The sequence below is a fragment of the Crotalus tigris genome, unplaced genomic scaffold (assembly GCF_016545835.1).
Source record: "Crotalus tigris isolate CLP2741 ecotype Arizona unplaced genomic scaffold, ASM1654583v1 scf7180000017546.9332058, whole genome shotgun sequence".
NCBI lineage: Eukaryota > Metazoa > Chordata > Lepidosauria > Squamata > Viperidae > Crotalus > Crotalus tigris.
The window spans coordinates 5,315,918-5,336,906 of NW_024096465.1; the positions used below are offsets into that span (position 1 = coordinate 5,315,918).

The 20,989-nt window shown below is 39.1% G+C and overlaps 1 protein-coding gene across 5 annotated transcripts in view; it reads right to left on the minus strand.

Annotated features, from left to right (window-relative positions):
• CHD7 (chromodomain helicase DNA binding protein 7) overlaps positions 1-20,989 on the minus strand; it is a 204,175-nt gene that overhangs the window by 156,481 nt on the left and 26,705 nt on the right. Inside the window, exon 3 of one of the 5 annotated variants that reach the window (XM_039335763.1) lies at positions 2,077-2,291. The exons of the other annotated variants lie outside the window; for them this stretch is intronic. The gene's annotated coding sequence lies outside the window, so the exon portion shown is untranslated. The remainder of the gene's footprint in view (positions 1-2,076; positions 2,292-20,989) is intronic. 5 annotated transcript variants of the gene reach the window in all.

Below are 20,989 nucleotides of genomic sequence, written 5' to 3' on the forward strand. Positions count from 1 at the left end.
CAATTTTTGAAAGATCAAAATTACTCTATTCAATTTCTTTACTGCCAATTCTTCTCACTAGGTATGACATAAGTATTTAAGATTTGCCACCAAGGGAATGCTATTTCATGTGGGTTTTGCTCCCCAACCCCTTAAATCTTTTATATGCACTCCATGAATGTTTCATACTTGTGGAAGAATCAGGGTGCTTCAATGCTTCCATGAAACATCATGCCTTTCATTTCTGGCTAAATGAGAGAAATCCATTTGCTGTTTTTATCTATGGTGGACTTTGCCATCTAATTCAGATACTTCTTGTGATAAGTAGATAAGTTCATCTTTAATTAAGAGATGACTGTATGGAAGGAAACAGCATTTTAATGTTATGGTTTCAAGCAATTTGAGGAATTATAGGAAAGCAACCATGTGTAATTTTGCCTAACTGGAAACAAAATAGGAACTACCCAGATAATGCAAGACAGATGTTCTATGGTCAATAAAATTTGTGTTAGAAAGCAGCCTGACTATTCTTTGCACTAGCTGAAGTTTTGGAACATTCTCAAAGGATATTTCTTGCAATAATAAGATAGATAACAGCATAAAGAATCTGGAGGCATTTTATCTCGTTCTACAACAGTTTATTTATATATCACAACAGAGAAGAAAAAAGAACTGGAAGTATGATTCTTATACTATCTTGTCTAGAAGAGACCTGAGTATTTTACAGCCCGTGGGTCACATCTAGCCCTTTGGTTGTCTCTGTCTGGCCCATGGAGGCAGCAGTGGAGAGTGGAGTGATGGCGGTGGTGAATGGTATCAGGGTGGCAGTGGGTGGGTTAGAGGCGGGACAACAGCGGAGGTGAGACAACAGCAGCCCTCCATAACAGTCCCTTGGGAAAACTAATTGCCCAGCCCTGGTCTAGAAGCTTCATTTTGATTTCCAGGTTTAGGTTAAAACTAGAAGTTAGATGGAATTCTTCATAATTATGAGGTATTTGATAGAATTAAAATAAAGTGAACTTAATCAAAGGAAGACGGAAATAATGTTGTAGGATGAACTATGCCGCAATTTATCTGGGAATGATGTTTACTCCTAAAAGAGAATGAGTAAATTTTTATTTCATTTGTATATGTATTGCCAAGTACCACAATTAACACTTCAGAGGATTGAAGCATTCTACAAACTGTGCAGACCACATCAAATATACAGGCAGAGTTGTGGGCTTTGTTTATAAAGGTAGCATATAGTTTTTGTGTATTTTCCATTTCAAGATGGTAGGAAACTGATGTTTTAATCAATCCTATTTAGAAAGACTTTTACCTAATCAATCATATTTTAAGACTCAGAACTATGTAACAAGACATGTGCTTACCCACTTCTCAAAAAAAAAAATGAGATTAACAGTTAAAGTTATATCTTGCCCCAATGCTTGTTTATCATTATGGCAGCAGTTGATGTTTAAAAGTACCTTTTACATTTTCAGCCTTGTGAAATTCTAAAATTTCTCATGAAGGTCTACCAAGCAAGATACACCCTGAGAAAAACCAATACAGCTTCAATTTCTTCAAATAATTTAAAGGATATTTCAGGAAAAGTAAGTTGTTCTGAGAGATGACCCAGTTTCTCTCTCAAAAAGTCTTATAAATTATTTTATAAGACTTTTATAAGAATTATTTTTAAACCAATAATTCCCTCAAATGTAAACCTTTCACTATTGGATGTCTTATTTTACTATTTTTTGTTATTTTACTATTTCTAGCTCCAAATTTATTTATGCTACTGTTTTATGTTTCAGGATATGAACACTTCTGATTTATCATCATAAAGAGAAATTAAATATAAACCGCTGAATTTAGATCTTCTAAACTTAATCTTAAAATAGAGTATTCCAGACATTTGCTCAAAACTAGCCCCTTGTTTGATATCTGATTAGTTACAATAAAAGCTTTCACATCTGTTATCACCTGTGCTTCCCCACTTCTTTGCCTAATAAATAGAGAAGTATTAGATATCAGTTGCTTAGGATAATAACAAGAAGTTAGAAAGGTTGCTAAAACCTCAATGAACTCTAGAATATTTCAACTTCAGAATCTTACCTTGGTTAAAATAAGATAGAATTCAAGAGACCTTCATTCGAAGACACAAAGGAAAGCCAAGTGAGAAACAGAATGTGGTTTATCTATTCCTAAAAAGAAAAGTCCCTTCAAAGGGTGACTGCTGATTTCAGAGGCATCATGACAACTTATGGTTTCCTTTCTCCACTGGTAGCTGCTTTAATTCCTGCACAACTGAGGAAGATGAATCAGAGCGTCTGCAAAGAGAAAAATATCAAACTCTCCAGAGGTGAATCAAAGGTTACTGAGTTCACCTAAGAACTTCTAAACTAGTGATAGTAGATCCAAAAGTGATAAATATTCAGCAGAACTACCATTTTTTAAACTGACTGGACATGTTGATAAAGTTGCAGAGGTAAACTGGCAGTAAAGGACAAGCATAATTAAACTAAAATAAACATATCTGGGAAAAGATTATTTTATTCAGCATTTATTGATAAAGCCACAAAACCTTGCTAATAGAATTATCAGGTAAGCGGGAGTGGCATATCTTTATATGGAACAGCCCATTCAACAATCCCTCTTCTGAGCTATACAGAGGCAATAATTTGAAAAAACAAAAACTGTCCACCTATATTCCACAGAAAATAGGAAGCAAAACTGAATATATCAAGAATATAAGAAAAAGCAATTGCAAGTTATCTCTAAGGTCCCTAAATAAATTTGTTAAATAAATTTGAAAAAGTTAGTATCACATTAAAAACACCAATGTTTTTATATAGTTTTATATTCCTTACATTTCAATGCATATTAGGATTTAGAAAAGTGGGCATATTAGAAATATATATTAGAAATATAATATAGAATGCTTTGCTTAATAACACGAGATGACAGACCAAAGGATATATTAAAAACTGCTTTAGAAATTGTTTTCAAAATCTTTAGTAGGAATTCTAAATAATGAAAATACAATTATTAAAATGTAAGATGTTGAGGAAACATGTTCTATCAAAATGAAAAAAGAAAAATAAATTGTGTTTTGTATGAATTTTAAGCTACTTATCCAATGACCAGAACAAAAATGAAATGTAATGACAAGGAAAGCAAACTTTTCCTACCCCAACACCAAAATCTTTGAATAATTACAGTATTGAATACAGTTGACACCAACCTAGAAATAATTCAAAAGACAAACATATAGACATATACTGAGGCACACTGAAAAAATACTAAGCACAATTTACAATCTAGAGCACAAGAGCTAACTTACTGCATTATTTTTATTAACTAGGTCATCTGATGACTACCTTACTGTAAAAACTACCTGAAAACCATTTTTTTAAATTTTGTAGGGGATTGCTTCTTGTCCTCAGCATACTATGGAAAAGCCCCAGATTAACAAGTTTCTCTTGTACACACTATTAACATTCTTTCTTCAAACTTGGCAGGGCTGCCAGCTGAAAATAATTTATCTGTTCTCTCTGTAACAACACCACATATGTGATTGGGAGGAAAACATAACCATCATGAATAAACTTGAGCACAAAGACAAAATGAGTGTCCCAGGATACAAAAGGGTAAAGGTCACAACAGTGAGCTGGAGATTTTGCAGAGCTGTGACTGTTAATGCAAGGTTGCTTAATCTATTTTCTGGCATATAAAACCAAAGATTTAAACTCTTGCTTAATGTTGCTTATTTTATTTATTTTAATTGTTATAAAAGTAACATAAAATGTTATTTAACCCATTTATAATCTGCTATCTCACACACTAGGACCCCTAAATATTAGAAATGTAAGAATTTAACTAAATTACCTTGGAAAGCTCTTCATAATAAGTAATGTAAGTTGTTGATAATTGTACATATAAAAACAGCTGCAATATTTATTAAAGAAATATAATTACAATACATTCCTATGTAGGTATAAACAAGTATATATAAGATTGCAAGCTTAGTTATCTTATACTGATGTTTCCTGTATTTTACTTCACTTTTTTTCCAAACTTAATACTGATTTCTTGTACAGCTACTTCCCATAAAATCTAATGCAATTATACAAAAACAATATTCTTACATATTTGTTCATCAGTGAAATGTATGAGGATTGCTTAAATTTCATATTGTTCATATTGAAACAATTACAACTCTGCTTTTAAACAAGGCATCTACAGTATGTTCAGGTTTTCCTACACAGAACATTTTCAAATACTCCAACTACCAGCCTATAATGTGAGTCAGCAGGCAATATATTATATTTAACTGGGTAATGCTCCCTATGTGATAACACACTATAAAGAGAAGAAAGGAAATGAGTGAAATTAAAGATATTTCAATATAGTTTGAAACTCAGTCTTATAAGAAAAGTTTACTTATTATATTTTCTTATATTTTATAAACATTATTTAACATAATTTAACATTATAAAGAAGAATCCATCAGGGTAAATGATGAAACTTGAGTGATGATATCATTATGTAAAAGCCAGAGTTTATATACCGTATATGCCGGCGTACAAGGCGACCTGGCGTATAAGATGACCCCCGTTTTTGTCGCTGAGCCACATTCCTAGAACATCATCTCATATGCCGGAAACTACCAGTATTTCCGGCGTATAAGACGACTCGGCGTATAAGACGACTCCCATCTTTGGTGCCGATTTTAGCGCTTGCGGAAGTCGCCTTATATGCCGGCATATACGGTATTGTGTCAGATTTTGGATCACTAGTATGTATTGCACCAGGCACATATACTCTTTTAGGAATCATTGCACTTTTTTCAGACACTGCTGAATCTAAGGGGGTTGTTTGCCAATAGCAAAGACAGCGTAAATAGCCTAGTTAGACAATCAGAACACTGGAGAACCGATTGTACTGACAGAATATTCCACATTGGGCCATTTGATGATAGCATCTGAAGGAATCCGGGGAACGAGGGAAGGGAAGATGAGGGGGGAAAAATCAAGTCTGGGGAGGCTGGTGGGACATGATGAGCCACTGGCAACAGAGTCAGCTGAGGGGAACCATAGATGGGAAGTTTTAGAAAAATGGAAGGAGGGCAAACTGACATAGACCATTTGGAGGAGCAGAAGGGTAACTGGTCTTTTCCTATTTGTTCCGTAAAATCACTCTATGATCTGAGTTTTGTTTTGGCTGAAACCCAGGACAACCAAAATTTTTCAGGTAAACCACAGCCAGTCTGAAGTAGTTCAAAAGAACATCCAGTTTCTGATAATTTGTTTCAGATTCAAAATTAACATTTATATTCTTATACACCACTAACAGTATATGGTCAGCATACCATATAACCAGTGTTCATGTATCTGAACTCCTTATAATGTTTTGATAGTACAGCTCATATATCTATAATAAAAAACATAATTTATTTCTTAATTTTCCAGTCATGAGGTGCTATTAAAAACAATTATAATTAAAAAAGCAGTGTCCCACAACCACACAATTATCACTGATAATAATCAATAATTCAGATACTTTATAGAGGGTCTCTCAAAATGAAAAAAGCAAGAATATGAGAAACAAGCTTTTACAACAGCGGTTCTCAACCTATGGGTCGTGACCCCATTTTGGAGTTGATCGACCATTTCACGGGAGTCGCCAGCAAGGCTGTCCGCCATTTTTTCCCCCTTTTCTGGCAGGTGCCTTACCTCCCTTTGGCTGGGCCAGCTGGTGGCCCAGCCGGTGGTTGGCCTGCTCCATCTCTGCCGCTTGCCAGCTACGCCTCGGCCGGCCCAGGGGGTGGCACCACGCATACGCGGCGCTCCCGGGCAGGGAAAGTCCTTGACTTACGACCGGTTGGGTAGTCCTCGACTTACGACCGGTTTAGTCCTTGACTTACAACCGGTTTAGTCCTCGACTTATGACAGGTTTAGTCCTCGACTTACAACCGGTTGGGGGGCGCGGCATTAAAAAGGTTGTGAACCACTGTTTTACAAATAGAAAGTTCAGTGCAGACCAATATATACAGTTATTTCATATATCTCAAGAAGATACTAAGTACAACTATTTTACTGGAACTGATGTTGAAAGCATATTTATAAAATTACTACAGTATTTAGGATATTTTCAGTACAGTATTTTTATATTCTCTGCCTTTTTCCCAAAATAGTATCAGGATGTACAGCCTCTAGGTCAGTGGTTTTCAACCTTCCTAATGCCGCGACCCTTTAATACAGTTCCTCATGTTGTGGTGACCCCCAACCATAAAATTATTTTCGATGCTGCTTCATAACTGTAATTTTGCCACTGTTATGAATAGTAATGTAAATATCTGATATGCAGGGTATATTTTCATTGTTACAAATTGAACATAATTAAAGCATAGTGATTAATCACAAAAACAATATAGCAATGCTTGCTGGAGAAGTTTACTCTTCCTTGCTCAAAAATGTTGGGAGGGAGGGAAGGGGAAGGAAGGAAGGAAGGAAGGAAGGAAGGAAGGAAGGAAGGAAGGAAGGAAGGAAGGAAGGAAGGAAGGAAGATTGAAGGGGAAAGGAAGGAGATGGAGAAGGAAGGAGATTGAAGGAAGGAAGGAAGGAGAAAGAGATTGAGGGGAAGGGATGGAGATGGAGAAGGAAGGAAAATGAAGGGGGAAAGAAGGAAGGAAGGAGAGAGAGATTGAAGGGATGGAGATGGAAGGAAGGAAGATTGAAGGGGAAAGGAAGGAAGGAAGGAAGGAAGGAGAGAGAGATTGAAGGGGAAAGGAAGGAGATGGAGAAGGAAGGAAAATGAAGGGGGAAGGAAGGAAGGAAGGAAGGAGAGAGATTAAAGGGATGGAGATGGAAGGAAGGAGATTGAAGGAAGAAGGAAGGAAGGAGAGAGATTGAAGGGGAAGGGATGGAGATTGAAGGAAGAAAGGCAGATTGAAGGAGAAAAGGAGGAGATGGAGAAGGAAGGAAATTGAAGAGGAAAGGAAGGAGATGGACAAGGAAGGAGATTGAAGGGGGAAGAAAGGAAGGAAGGAAGGAAGAAAGAAAGGAAGGAGAGAGAGATTGAAGGGGAAAGGAAGGAGATGGAGAAGGAAGGAAAATGAAGGGGGAAGGAAGGAAGGAAGGAAGGAAGGAAGGAAGGAAGGAAGGAAGGAAGGAAGGAAGAAGGAAGGAGGGAAGAAGAGACATTGAAGGGGAAGGGATGGAGATGGAAGGAAGGAAGATTGAAGGGGAAAGGAAGGAGATGGAGAAAGAAGGAGATTGAAGGGGGGAGGCGCTGCCAAGGACACACAAGCAGCTCCGCACAATTGCCCGGGGAGGGGGGGAGGCCCTGGCGGAGAGCCTGGTGGAGCCAAGCGGCAGCATATCCGGGGCCTCGGAAGCTGCGCGGAGGATCCACGCGCCTCTGAGCTACCGGCCGCCCTCTCACACCCGCCAACCTGGAGCCCATCCTCATCCCAGCACCTCTTGCCCTCTCCCAGCCACCCCCCTGGGACCTGCCCTCCAGCCTCCTGAGCACCATCGCAGTGGCGGAGTCGCGGGAGTCCCTTTTGACGCCGCGCAGCCCATCGCACGTGAGAGGGGCGTGGCCGGAGCGCCAGCTCCCGCTTGGAAGGCATCACTTCTCCCCTCCCGGCCCGGTCTGCTGGCTTCTGACACACATGCGGGCATCGCCGCCGCCTCGCCCTCTTCCCCACCCCCAGGCTGCTTCCGAGGCCCAGAGCCCGGTGAGTTGGGAAGGAGCCACTCCTGCCCGGCAACCCCACGGCCACGCCGGCTCCAGAGGGCCAAAGTAGCCTCCAATGTTGAGGGAGGCGGGCCAGACGGTGTGGGGGAGGCTCCCGCACAGTGTGGAGCGCGGCTGGGGGCGGAGCGTGGCCGGGCAACCAGGAGGCATGGAGACCGGCTCGGCACCACACCTCAGCCGGTAGTGGCGGAGCAGCCTAGCGGCAGCGCCAAAAGTGGCCCAGGCTCGGCTCGACCACTGAGCCAGCCCAGGAGGGGCATGTGATGGCGCTGCGGCAGCAGGAACAGACGCTGTCGGAGGAGAAGGGCACCCTGGAGGCGGAGGAGAAGGGCACCCTGAAGGCGGAGGAGCCGGCGGAGGAGGGCGGCAACGGCCGGATAGAGGAGCAGAGTTCCTAAGACCATCAGAAATATGTGTTTTCCGATGGTCTTAGGTGACTCCTGTGAAAGCGTCGTTCGACCCCCAAAAGGGTCGTGACCCACAGGTTGAGAAACGCTGCTCTAGGTCAAGGATAAGCAACATTTGCAGATCAAACATGCATCAGGTGCCAAGGCAGGCCAGGTATCCTCTATCACATGGAAACCATAGCCTTCTTTCTCCCTCCCTCCCTCCCTCCCTCGCTCCCTCTCATTTCTATTTCATTCTCCATTGGGTAAAAACCCAAACACCAAGATATTACAAAGGATAGGACAGTTATAGTCAGACTCTTATTACCTAGTGTTCTCTATGCAATGCAGAACATGTTAATATAATATTTATCAATCCAGAAGCACTATTACAAAATATAACTTAAATGTTTCCTTGATTATTTTTATAAAAATTGAGGCAGCTTGTAATTTTATCAACCTGCCCTAAAACTTCTGGAAGCAATGCACTGAACCATATACCTACAATAGAAGGCGTAGTAAGTGGCTAGTGAAACATACTGACCATGCAAGGAACAAATTGATCAGCTACAATATTACATGAAAGTATTATGGAGCATTAAAGTATTTCTCCTCAACCAAAGCTTGAAATTCCAAAATAAATTCATCCATCCATCCATCCATTCATTCAATTTCTGTAGCTGCCCAAACAAGTGGCTTCTTGTGACTCCTGAATACAAAATATATGCTATTTCATTTTGATGCTCTGCCAAGATAACAGAAATGTACAGTGCAACATTTATTGTTTTATTTCACAAATGTCCATTCATAATAGGTGTTTCAACAAAAGGCTATATATAGCAACCATACTGTAAACCACTGTATAAACCAGCAGATCTCTGCACATAATGCAATATGCACAATAGTGTGTAAAAGTAAAACACAAAGTAAATGTAATCCAATGAAAATAATATAGCCCAAACTAGAATCTGAATTTGAAAACAATAACTTTGTGGGAAGATTTAAGATCAAATGCTAAACACTTACTAATAAGTGCACTTGAATATGACTTCCAGCTTATAAAACCAAAGAAAGAGCTTTGCTAAATTCACCTACTGAATAAATTATATATGGAAAATTACCACTTAATTCAGAACCATGAAAACAGCCCAGTTCAGGACTATCCAGAATAGTTTCATCTGACTCACTGTCTGGGTCCATAGCACAATACAGGGAAAATAAATGTTCACTATCCTATAATCTAAAATAGAAAAACTTGAATGGTCACTTTTGTTTTTCAGCAGAATGGCAGGAAGTTTACAGATTGGCTAGAAGTTTATGAAACAATGAAGCATGTCAAATTGTATAGAAATTGGAGCATGAGTTTTGACCTATTCTCTCAAAAAAAAAATCATTTTTTTTAAACGAATGCCTCTGTGCCTTTGAGACAGGCAGTAAAAAAAGTTTATTGCGGTCATAGTGCCATGCCAAATGTCTAACTGAGGGATGAGTGTACAATGATGTTCATATGTTCATATGAAATAGTGATATTTTGGTAATGGTGGTATTTTTCCAGAATTCAGTAGAGCTGAAGCAAAAATATAAAAGACAGTACCGTATTTTCTATCTATTCCTACAATATCTCTAAACTGAAGATATATATCAGAAATTGAGTTTCACTGCAGTCTGGAACTAGAATGGAATCCAATGCACATCCCTGAAATAACCTTGAAACTTATGGGTGAGGTGATAATATGTATGCCCTTTCATTACAAAGTAATCTTATCCAATTTTGTTCCATTGAAACTTTTATATAATGAGCATAGATTTAACTTTCCAAATAGCATAGGAGAGTTCTTGGTGCAACTCAAAGCCAATACCCTATTTGAATCTGATAAAGGTGCACTACTAACAATTTTCTCCTCCAGTCTGAGTTTGGGATTTTAAATTATCTTGCCTATATATATTTACGAAAGCTCAAATGTTTGCACATTATTTAATAACCTTCAATTGGCCTAATAAAATGTCTCATCTTTAAAACATATTGGTCATAAGAAAAATTTCAAAAAAGGATAAATCCTCAAAGACCCCTTTATGTGTGAGACAACATGCAATCCTGTTGATTCTTCCAGGTTGCTTGTAATTCTTCATTTCTTTGTTTATTCAGTTTCCAAGGTACCACTTACCAAGCATATCAGGGAAGCTTATAGAGCTTAAAAACAACATCTAGAGATCTCAGAAATAAAACTAATGTTGCCAGGGGAAAAGAGACTCAAATATACAGCATTTAGCAAGTTCAATCATCAACCTTTTTATTCCATACATCAAGAAAATCTTCTGAGTTCAGTTCACTGTTTTACAGTGGGTTGGCTCCTACTTGACTGGTAGTATGAATAGGAGGCTACAGCTCTTTTCTGGGGAAGTTGAGTCATGGCACTCCCTGGAGTTCATTTGAATTTTTCATACTATAGAATACTATCTAATTCACCCAATCCAGGCAAGGCAGTGAATTATCGTAATCAATATCAGAGCATGGCAATGGATTGATGAGGGGCAATAAACTGGAACTCAGATGAATGTTGCATGGCTGATTGTTCTGGTGACTGATATTTAGCCCATACTCCCTGAAGTATGGGCTAAATACCATACACTCTTTGAAAAATCAGGGAGGAAATTCAGGGGTGATTTTGGAATTGAGCAACATTTGCATGCAATACTGAATTAAATAAAAAGAACAGAGAGAACATGTAGCTCTCCATAAGACAGTACAGTAACAGCCTGCATCATCACTGTGCTCCAGCAACTAGAGTCTGGAAATGTTTCCTGTGGAAGGAGTGTGATTACTGTAAAACAGTGCTTTCAGTTCTCAACGCTTTCATGTGATCCAGAAGGATATCTGGATCCTTGTTTGATGATTATCCAAGGATCTAAAAGGATTAAGAGGGGCACATTACCTCTACTGAAGTCCCTCCAATGTTGCCTCTCCCATGCTCCATTCAGAATCCAGACCATATAGATCCGGATAATCCATTAGGGTGCTCTGGAGATATTCAATGACCAAAATCTCAATAATATCCCATAAAAAGAGGTAAGAGATGGGACTAATAATCAAAGTTGGCCAAGTCAAAGTGGCATTTTAGGCAGGAAGTACATCACCTTTCAAGCTCTGGAACTACCTTCTAAAGCAAGGCATTAACTTAATACACACCGAGAACCAACTCCGCATAGCTCCCCTAATCCATGAAGAAACTAAGGGCATAAGTCTAAAACATAGGTGGGTTGAAGAGAAATTAGAGAACATCCGATCCACTTCAGAATGAATTCCAGATAATACAACATGTGGTTCCAGTTGTCCTAGGATTCCATTCATGAAATGTCAAAAAATGTCATGAACCTAGCAAATTGGAGCAATTTTGTGCTATGCAAATTGGTCCCAGTGGCCAGGCAGGCATATAATTGATGGCTTTTCCCCAAAAGGGAATTGGCTACCCTGAACAAGGTCATTGGTTGGCAGCTCACCAACACAATAAAAGAGGAGAAGTAAAGGCATTCCCTAACAACTGTTAGTTATGTCAGGGACAATTATAGAGCATGAATAAGAGCTATCAGAAGAATAAAAATCCCTCTGAATATTTGGTATGCATTTAATAATTGTTTTTGTTAAATGCATACCAAATATATTTATACTGGGAAGGGAGTGAAGGGGAAATCTTCCATTAAGAAACATCAATAACCACAAAAATAAGAAAGAAAACAATTAGGGTAAGTTCATTTTTAGTTGTTTGTAAGTCATATTTATATAACCTCTTATCTCACAATCAGGTAACTCTGAGCAACGTATAATAAGGTTAAAAACAAAGTTAACTTTAAAATTATAAATGTCACAAAAACAGCATAAAAGAAATTAGGCGAAGAGAATCTGTTAACTACTCAAGAGCTATCTTAATATTTCACCAGTTCCCATACAGTACCTGCTGAAATAACCAGCTTTGGGAGATGAGGAAGCTTCAATTAGAGGGGGAAATGTTCCATAAATTGAAAAGAGCTGATGTAGTTCCCATCTTCAAAAAAGGAAAAAAAATGGACCCAGGAAACTACAGACCTATCAGCCTGACCTCAATACCTAGGAAGATTCTGGAAAAGAAAATCAAACAATGAATCAGCAAACACCTAGAGGCAAACAAAGTCATTACTAAAAGCCAACATGGGTTTGTCAAAAAGAGATCATGCCAGACAAATCTTATTGCATTCTTTGACCAAGTGACAAAATTAGTGGATCAGAGGAATGCTGTGGATATAATTTACTTGGACATGAGTAAGGTATTTGATAAAGTAGATCACAACCTACTACTTGATAAGATAGAAAAATGTAGGTTAGACAGCATCACCACCAGATGGATCCGTAGCTGGCTGACCAGCCGTACTCAGCGTGTGGTCCTCAATGGAACCGCATCTACATGGAGGGAAGTGTGTAATGGGATGCCCCAGGACTCTGTTCTGGGCTCAGTGCTCTTCAATATCTTCATCAACGATTTGGACGAGGGGATAGATGGGGAAATCATCAAATTTGCAGACAACACCAAGCTGGCAGGAATAGCCAACACTCCAGAAGACAGGCTTAGGATACAGGAGGATCTGGACAGACTTGAACACTGGGCGCTATCTAACAAAATGAAATTCAATGGTGAAAAAAGTAAGATTCGACATTTAGGCAAAAAAACCCAAATGTACAGGTATAGTATAGGGCAGTGGTGGCGAACTTATGGCACGGGTGCCAGAGGTGGCACTCAGAGCTCTCTATATGGGCACGCACGCCGTCGCCCCAGTCTTAGGCCTTCAGCTTGGTTTTATAAAACCTTTTCGCTTTAGCCTCCGCTGCCATGTGCAAAAAAAAAAAAAAAAGGTTCAATCAGTCAATTTCAACTTCTTGCTGGGAAAAAAAAGATCTTGCAAAGTTGGAATTGATTGAACTTTTTACTCCCACCCAGTCTGCCGTTACCATCGCAGCCACACCCACCCAATGGGTCACACCCACCCAGCACTCAACGATGTGTAAGTGGGTTTTGGGTTGCAGTTTGGGCACTGGGTCTCTGAAAGGTTCGCCATCACTGGTATAGGGACTACTGTAACTGTGAGAGGGACCTTGGAGTCCTAGTGGACAATCACTTAAATATGAGCCAGCAGTGAACAGCAGCTGCCAAAAAGGCCAACACAGTGCTGGGCTGCATTAACAGAGGGATAGAATCAAGACCACATGAAATATTAATACCACTTTACAATGCCTTGGTAAGGCCACACTTGGAATACTGCATCCAGTTTTGGTCACCACGATGTAAAAAAGATGTTGAGACTCTAGAAAGAGTACAGAGAAGAGCAACAAAGATGATTAGGGGACTGGAGGCTAAAGCATATAAGGAAAGGCTGCTGGAATTGAGTATGTCTAGTTTAATGAAGAGAAGGACGAGGGGGGACGTGATAGCAGTATTCCAATATCTCAGGGGCTGCCACAAAGAAGAGGGAGTCAAGTTATTTTCCAAGGCGCCTGAAGGCAGGAAGAGAAGCAACGGATGGAAACTAATCAAGGAGAGAAGCAACCTAGAACTAAGGAGAAATTTCCTGACAGTTAGAACAATTAACCAGTGGAACAACCTGCCTCCAGACGTGGTGAATGCTCCAACACTGGAAGTTTTTAAGAAGAGACTGGACAGCCATTTGTCTGAAATGGTATAGGGTTTCCTGCCTGAGCAGGGGATTGGACTAGATGACCTCCAAGGTCCCTTCCAACTTTTATTATTATTATTTTGGATCATCGCACAGTCAGCCAGATGTTCAGACTGGATTTGGCATTTTGTCTACCTATCGAGTCCTTACCCAGGACCTGGGATAGGCAGGTGTGGATGTTTGATGGTATTACAGATATCGTCGCAAGATGGAAGCAGTTCCTAGTAAGGCCGGCTTTTGCAATTGACTAATAGCGAATTTGTCAATGCCAATGGTGTTCAAGTGGTGCTCCAGTTGTTTTGGGATTGCACCCAAGGAGCCTATTACTATTGGTACTACCCTTGCTTGCTTTTGCCACAGTCTTTCTATTTCTATTTGTAGATCTTTGTATTTTGTTATCTTCTCCAGTTCTTTCTCGTCTATTTTGCTGTCTCCAGGCACTGCCACGTCCACTATCCAGACTTTTTTGTCTTTCTTATCGACAATTGTTAAGTCTGGGGTGTTATGTTGCAGGTGCTTGTCTGTTTGAATTCTGAAGTCCCAGAGCAGTTTAATTTTATCATTTTCTATGACTTTCTCTATTTTATGATCCCACCAGTTTTTGCTTACAGGCAAATGATATTTTTTGCAGATCTTCCAATGCACCATTGTTCCTACTTTGTCATGCCGCTGCTTGTAATCAGTCTGTGCAATCTTCTTGCAACAGCTTACCAAGTGGTCCACTGTTTCTTCAGCTTCTTTGCATAGGCGGCACTTACTGTCTGTTGCTGTCTTCTCAATTTTGACTTTGTATGCATTTGTCCTTAAGGCTTGGTCTTGTGCAGCCAGAATTAGTCCCTCGGTCTCTTTCTTCAATTTTCCTGCTCTTAGCCATTGCCAGGTTTTATTATTATCTGCTTTCCCAGCTATTTTTTTCATGTATTGGCCATGTAGTGCTTTGTCTTCCCATGCCTCTATTCTGTTCTTCATTTGGTCTTTCTTGTAGGCCAGTTTGGTCTCTCCAGTAGTTAGTAAGCCTTCCTGATATACTAATTTCAGTGCATCTTCATCATTGTTCTTCAGATATTCTTCAAAAGCCATTTTTTCTTCTTCAACCATCTGATGTACTTGTAGCATTCCACGCCCACCTATTTGCCTTGGTAGATAAAGTCTATCAATGTCACTGCGTGGATGAAGGGCATGATTCATTGTCATTATTTTTCTGGTCTGCCTATCCATTGCTTTTAGTTCTGCTTGAGTCCAGTCCACTATTCCAGCTGTGTACCTAATGACTGGAATTGCCCAGGTGTTGATTGCCTTTATGGTATTTCCTCCATTGAGTTTGGACTTTAAGATCTTCTTCACTCTCTTGATGTATTCACCTCTAATCTTTTTCTTGACTTCAGTGTGCTTGATGTTGTCAGCTTGAAGGATACCCAAGTATTTGTAGTACTCTTCCTCATCCAGACTCTTAATGTTATTTTCGTGGGGCATCTTGATTCCTTCAGTTTTCACTATTTTTCCTTGTTTGATAGTAAGTGTGGCACATTTGTCCAAGCCAAACTCCATTACAATATCTTGGCTATATATACGGACAGTGTTGAGCAGCGATTCTATTTCAGATGATGTTTTTCCATACAGCTTCAGATCATCCATGTAAAGGAGGTGGGATAGTCTGGCAGATGTTTTTGATGTTTGATAACCATGTCCTGAGTTATTCAGTATTGTTGACAGAGGAAACAGTGCAATAACAAATAGTAATGGTGATAATGAATCTCCTTGAAATATTCCTCTCTTGATATTAACCTCTCCCAGCCTCTCACCATTGATCTGCAACTGTGTCTTCCATTGTGCCATCGATCTTTGCACAAATTTTCTGATGTTTCTACTGACTCCTGTTATTTCTAGGCACTTGATTATCCAATCATGTGGCAGAGAGTCAAATGCCTTTTTGTAGTCAATCCATGCCACATTCAGGTTGGTCTTCCTTCTCTTGCAGTTTTCCAAGATCATTTTGTCTATTAGGAGTTGATCTTTTGTTCCTCTGCTATTGGGGCGGTTTCCTTTCTGCTCAGGTGGAAAGAGATTGTTTTCAACTAGATGCTGTTGTACTGCATCAGCTACCACACCAGTTAGTAATTTGAAAGTTGTTGGTAAGCAGGTAATTGGCCTGTAGTTGCCTGGTGTTGCCCCTTTTGCTGGATTTTTCATTATTAGGTAGGTTTTCCCAGTTGTTAGCCATTTTTCAATTTCTCCTCCTTGTAGTATATTGTTGAACTGCTTGGCAATGAGTGGGTGTATAACAGTTAGATGTTTCAACCAAAACCTATGCAGTTCATCTTCACCTGGTGCTGACCAATTTTTGATTTTCCTTGCTCTTTTTTCTACCATTTTTGTTGTTATTACTAGTTCTTTCATTTCAACTTCTGTTTTATTTGCATCCACCTCTTTTAACCAAGCCGCATCCTTGTTGTATTTCTTTGGGTTATCCCATATCTGCTTCCAGAACTGCACTGTTTCTTCCTTGTCAGGTACTGACTGATTCCTTGCAGTTTCTCCATTGATGGATTGGTAGAAACGTTTCTGATTGGATTGAAATTGGAGGTTCTGCCTATAGTTTGCAATTCGAGCTTCATATCTACTGATTTTCCTGGCTATAGCTGTTATTTGTTGCTTTATTATTTCCAGTGCTTCCTTGATCTTCCTTGTTTCTAAGTGGTATTTCTTGATTAGGTATTCTTTGGTCTTCTTGTTCTTCAGCTTCTTTTCTTTCATCTGTTCTAGCTTGCTTGCATGTGATCTTAACTTGCTGATCTTATTTTCTAATCTAACCTTCCATTTTTCTGGTGCACTGTTTGTTTTTCTTCTTTGTTGATTTTGCATGCCAGGTATTCAGTTATAACTGCAGCTGTGCTGTACATTAGTTGGTTTGTTTCTTGCAGTGAATTGGTGCTTATACTTGATATTGCAGTATTTGCATCTTTTAATGCTTGTACTAGCTGTTTCTTTGGAACAAGCTTCAATGCAGGTAGCCTTATTCTGTTGTTTTTGTGCTGTTCTAGATGCTCAGTTATCCTTTGTTTCAATTCTTTTATTTCTTTAGTTAGAGGGTTTTGTTCTTCCTGAGGAAGAGGTGCCTGGTTTCCAAATGAGAACAGTTGTATATCTCTGCTGGATTCCTTCACTGCCAACTCCCCCTGGTTTGTCTCTACATTGTAAATTACTTCTGGTAAGGCTTTGATGTTGATGATGATGATGATGATGATGATGATGATGATGATTATTATTATTATTATTATTATTATTATTATTATTATTATTATTACCCATTAAATGAAACTCCTTAGTCAACAGGACTTGCATCATACCCTTTGTACTGAAATCTGGTGTGATGAGCAGATTTAATCAGGGAAAGATAGTTGATCAAATAACTCAGCCCTATGCCATGTAGGGATTTAAAGGTCAAGAGCACATTTTAAATTGGACCTGGAAACAGACTGATAACCAATGCATCTTGTGGAACTCCTATGTTAAAATGTGTTCTTCTGGTAACATATTATTGCTCATGCTGCTGCATTCTGCCCTGGCTGAAGCTTACAGATACTCCTTAACGGCAGCCCCAGGTAGAGGACATTACAGTAGTCCAACCAAGAAGTAACTAGGGTATAAGTGCCTGAGCAGGGCTCCTCGATCTAGGAAGCAGTGCAACTGGTACACAACCCTAAACTGAGCAAAAACCCTGCTAACTATGACTGCGACCTGCTGAATCTAGGATTAAGCACACGATCTCTTCGGGGCAGTGCAACTCCATTCAGCACCAAAGATGGCATAATCCTCAAATCAGAGGGCCTCAAAATCCAAAGACACTCAGTCTTATCAGAGATCACAGAATTCAGCTGAAATCTGTTGCCCCCTAACAGACCCTTACAGCCTCCAGGAACTGGAAAAAAGCACGCACAGCTTTAGTTCACTAGGGTAGAGAGGTATAGTTGAGTATCATCAGCATACCAATGATACCTCACCTCAGGATGACGGATGAGCTCACCCAGTGAATTCATGTAGATATTAAGTAGGAATGGAGAGAGCACTGACTCCTGTGACACCCCACACATACCAGTATTTCTAAGACAGTAGTGGGTAATACTCAGTGCTCAATTTATAGTGTACCACATAATTCCATAAATGTACATCTGCTACTCTGCTGTATGTGTGATTAAATAATCCATAAATACTCTTGCACTGAGCTTGTTTTATGAGAGTACAAAAAAGTTACTTCAAAAAATACGTTGAGCAGAAATAGAAACTTTTTTTATTACTGTGCAATTTATAGAATTTTAAAAAGTAATGATTAGATTATGAAATAACATGAAATTATTGTAGTTCATTTATACTTGTCACCAACTAGGTGGTGATCAGTTCTCAATATTTTTTTAAGTAGCCAAGAAATAATATTTTTACATAGGTAACTCTCGGCTCATATAGTTCATACTGGCTGGCTAGTTCCACTGAAAGAGATGGTCACTTACCCCAGTCCTCTAAGAGCAAAAGATGGATGCAAAGCATGCATACTGATTCCTTACCTTTCTGCAGTTCTGGTATGGTATGTATTAGTCTCTATCAAAAAATGTCTTGCTTAAAATATTTGAAAGATCAATTTGATCAAAACAAGAATAATCATAAATACAATGGTTCTAGTAGACTGTGGTCTATTAGATCACAAAGATTTGGAAGTGAACAACTTAAGCAAATAACTTAAAACTTGCTTGAGCTTATAGTTCTTGCTGCTGTTCTGGTTTTTGCACAATAGTTGCTAAGTACCTTCAATTTAAATTGAAGAAACTATCATCCCCCAAAAGAACTTTTTGGACCAGTGGCAAATTTAAAATTTAGATCAGCCAGAAGTCTGTCTCACAAAGCAGCTATTAGCTGGGCAAAGAATCTTATTTAAAAATGGATCAGCTGTTACGGTGGGGCTCAATCACACAACAAGCATTTACTAATGGTTGTTTATTGCTTCCTAATAATTTTAAAAATCAGACAGAACAAAGGGACAGGTGGATGCCATGGGCATATCTAGCAATGTTAGAAATGTGTTTTTGTGCTTTGTCAGTGTATTGTCTTAAATCCATGATCTCAAGGAACCCAGAAAAAAGGCACACTTTATAATGTATAATAATGTAGAACAAAATATATATTTTAAAAAAACCTCTAAACGTAGATTACAACATTATAAAAATAAAAGATTTTCCAAGCCTAGATATTTAATCTAATTCAAGAACTGTACGCTTAAAAATGTCTCAGAAAGGGAACCCAGTTGACAACAATCCAGCTACAGCTTGATGTCCATTGACTAATATCAGCCTAACTGCAGCATTTACAACTTGCCTTCATGATACAATAATTGTTTTATACAACAATTGTGATGTTGAAACAAGGAAAATTGAAAGAATTAAGAGGATTTATAGTCCGGGTGGATTAACTGGCATTAAAGTATTTAATAATAAGTTATCTCAAAAATAAAGACTTAAAGTCAACGTTTATATGAAATAATTCAACAGAATTTTTCCATTTTGATTTGCATATGCAGTTAAACGTATGTGACAATGTAGAGGCTGTAGGACTAATTCTATGCTTTCTTTCAGGAAAAAAAAGTCATACGTGTATGCAAGTCTATGTATAGATAATATTAAACTATTTTTATGAAAAACTGCACAACATCATGTACATTTGAAGAACTGCACACTATTACTAAATATATTTGAATAACATTACTATGATTCTCATTAGGAAGTGGACTTACAAAAGAAAAGCCTCTTTCAACTTATTCTTTACTATATTTCTAGGATTTGATTTAATGTCTTCTTTTATGAAATGATGATAGGAAGAAAAATATCTGATAATATCATATTATTTTCAGAAACATCCTCCTGTGGTAGGAATAATGCCTTCCTGCCTGATATTTTTCCTAAGTCCGTGGGCAAAAGTGAGCAATTTGAATAGTAGCACCAATCATGGAGTTTGCTCCATGAAGCCCTCACCACTGGAGATCAGATTGACCCCGATCTTACTGGACTTCCGGAATATATTTAAGATCTGTTTGCCCATGGATGAAGTCAGGAACTGTTATTACTCTGAGATTTTTAGTTTCAACAGTTTATTTGTTTGGATGAAGTGTTTGTATTTATGTGTACACTGCTGGGGTCCTAGATGCTCTCTTATTTCAACTCTGAACTACAAATTCTCCTTTATTAGTTTATATTGATGTTTTAATCTTTAAACTGTTAATAAACAGCATTTCTAAGCATATTTTAGCATATCCCACTGAATAAATAAGTGTGAATAGAGTATTGCTTCAAAGTAAAAACAACCATCCTGCTGTTATTCATAAATAACATTTTCTGATGGTATACAACTATTTGTTTCAGTAAGTGGCAACAATTTTAATATAAAATCATTGGGTTCTTGATGAATGAGATAATTTCTAGTTATGACAACACCTTTCCAGGAACTCTTAACAAGATAGGAAAACAACAGTATAGGTAGTTCTCGAGTTTTGAATGGAATGGAACCTCCCATTCCATTCGTAACTTGAAAATCTGTGAGAGTGAATCTCGTATCTTGAACAAGATCACTCCCTGCTTTCGCCCATGCATTCGCTAACAGAATGCATGGACAAATGCGTGGTTCATTAAGTGCACATGAGGTATCTCAGGGTGAGGAAAGCTATGGAGGGCCTAGTGATGGAACAGATCCCTAACGCCTCCCCGACCCACTAAGATACTTCATGCTTCCCCCTCCTTTCCTGCTGTGCCGGACTAACCTTGCAAAAATCTTCTCTGCCGCAGTTTCTTTCACTCTGAGGGAGAGGAGAGTCGGCTTGGAAATGCTTTTTGTGCTGGCAATGGAAGCTCCTGGGTGCTGTAATATTGTGTGAGTTTAAAAGAGATCATGGCCCCCAGAAGCTTCCATTCGGGGTAGAGAAGTGTTTGCTTCGTCTGCTTGCCTATGGGGAAAAGTGTGGAATTGGAGTTGGCTGGGCGCAGGAACCAATGCCATCTGTGGCCTGGGTTTGCTGCTCAATCGTGTGTGCCGGCCTTAGTTTGAAGGCAAGAACGAAGGCTTCAACTGAGCGAGAAGCATTGCACGGTGAGTCCCCTTGCATTTGCATACAAGCTGCTGGCAGCAGCAGCCACCTGAGC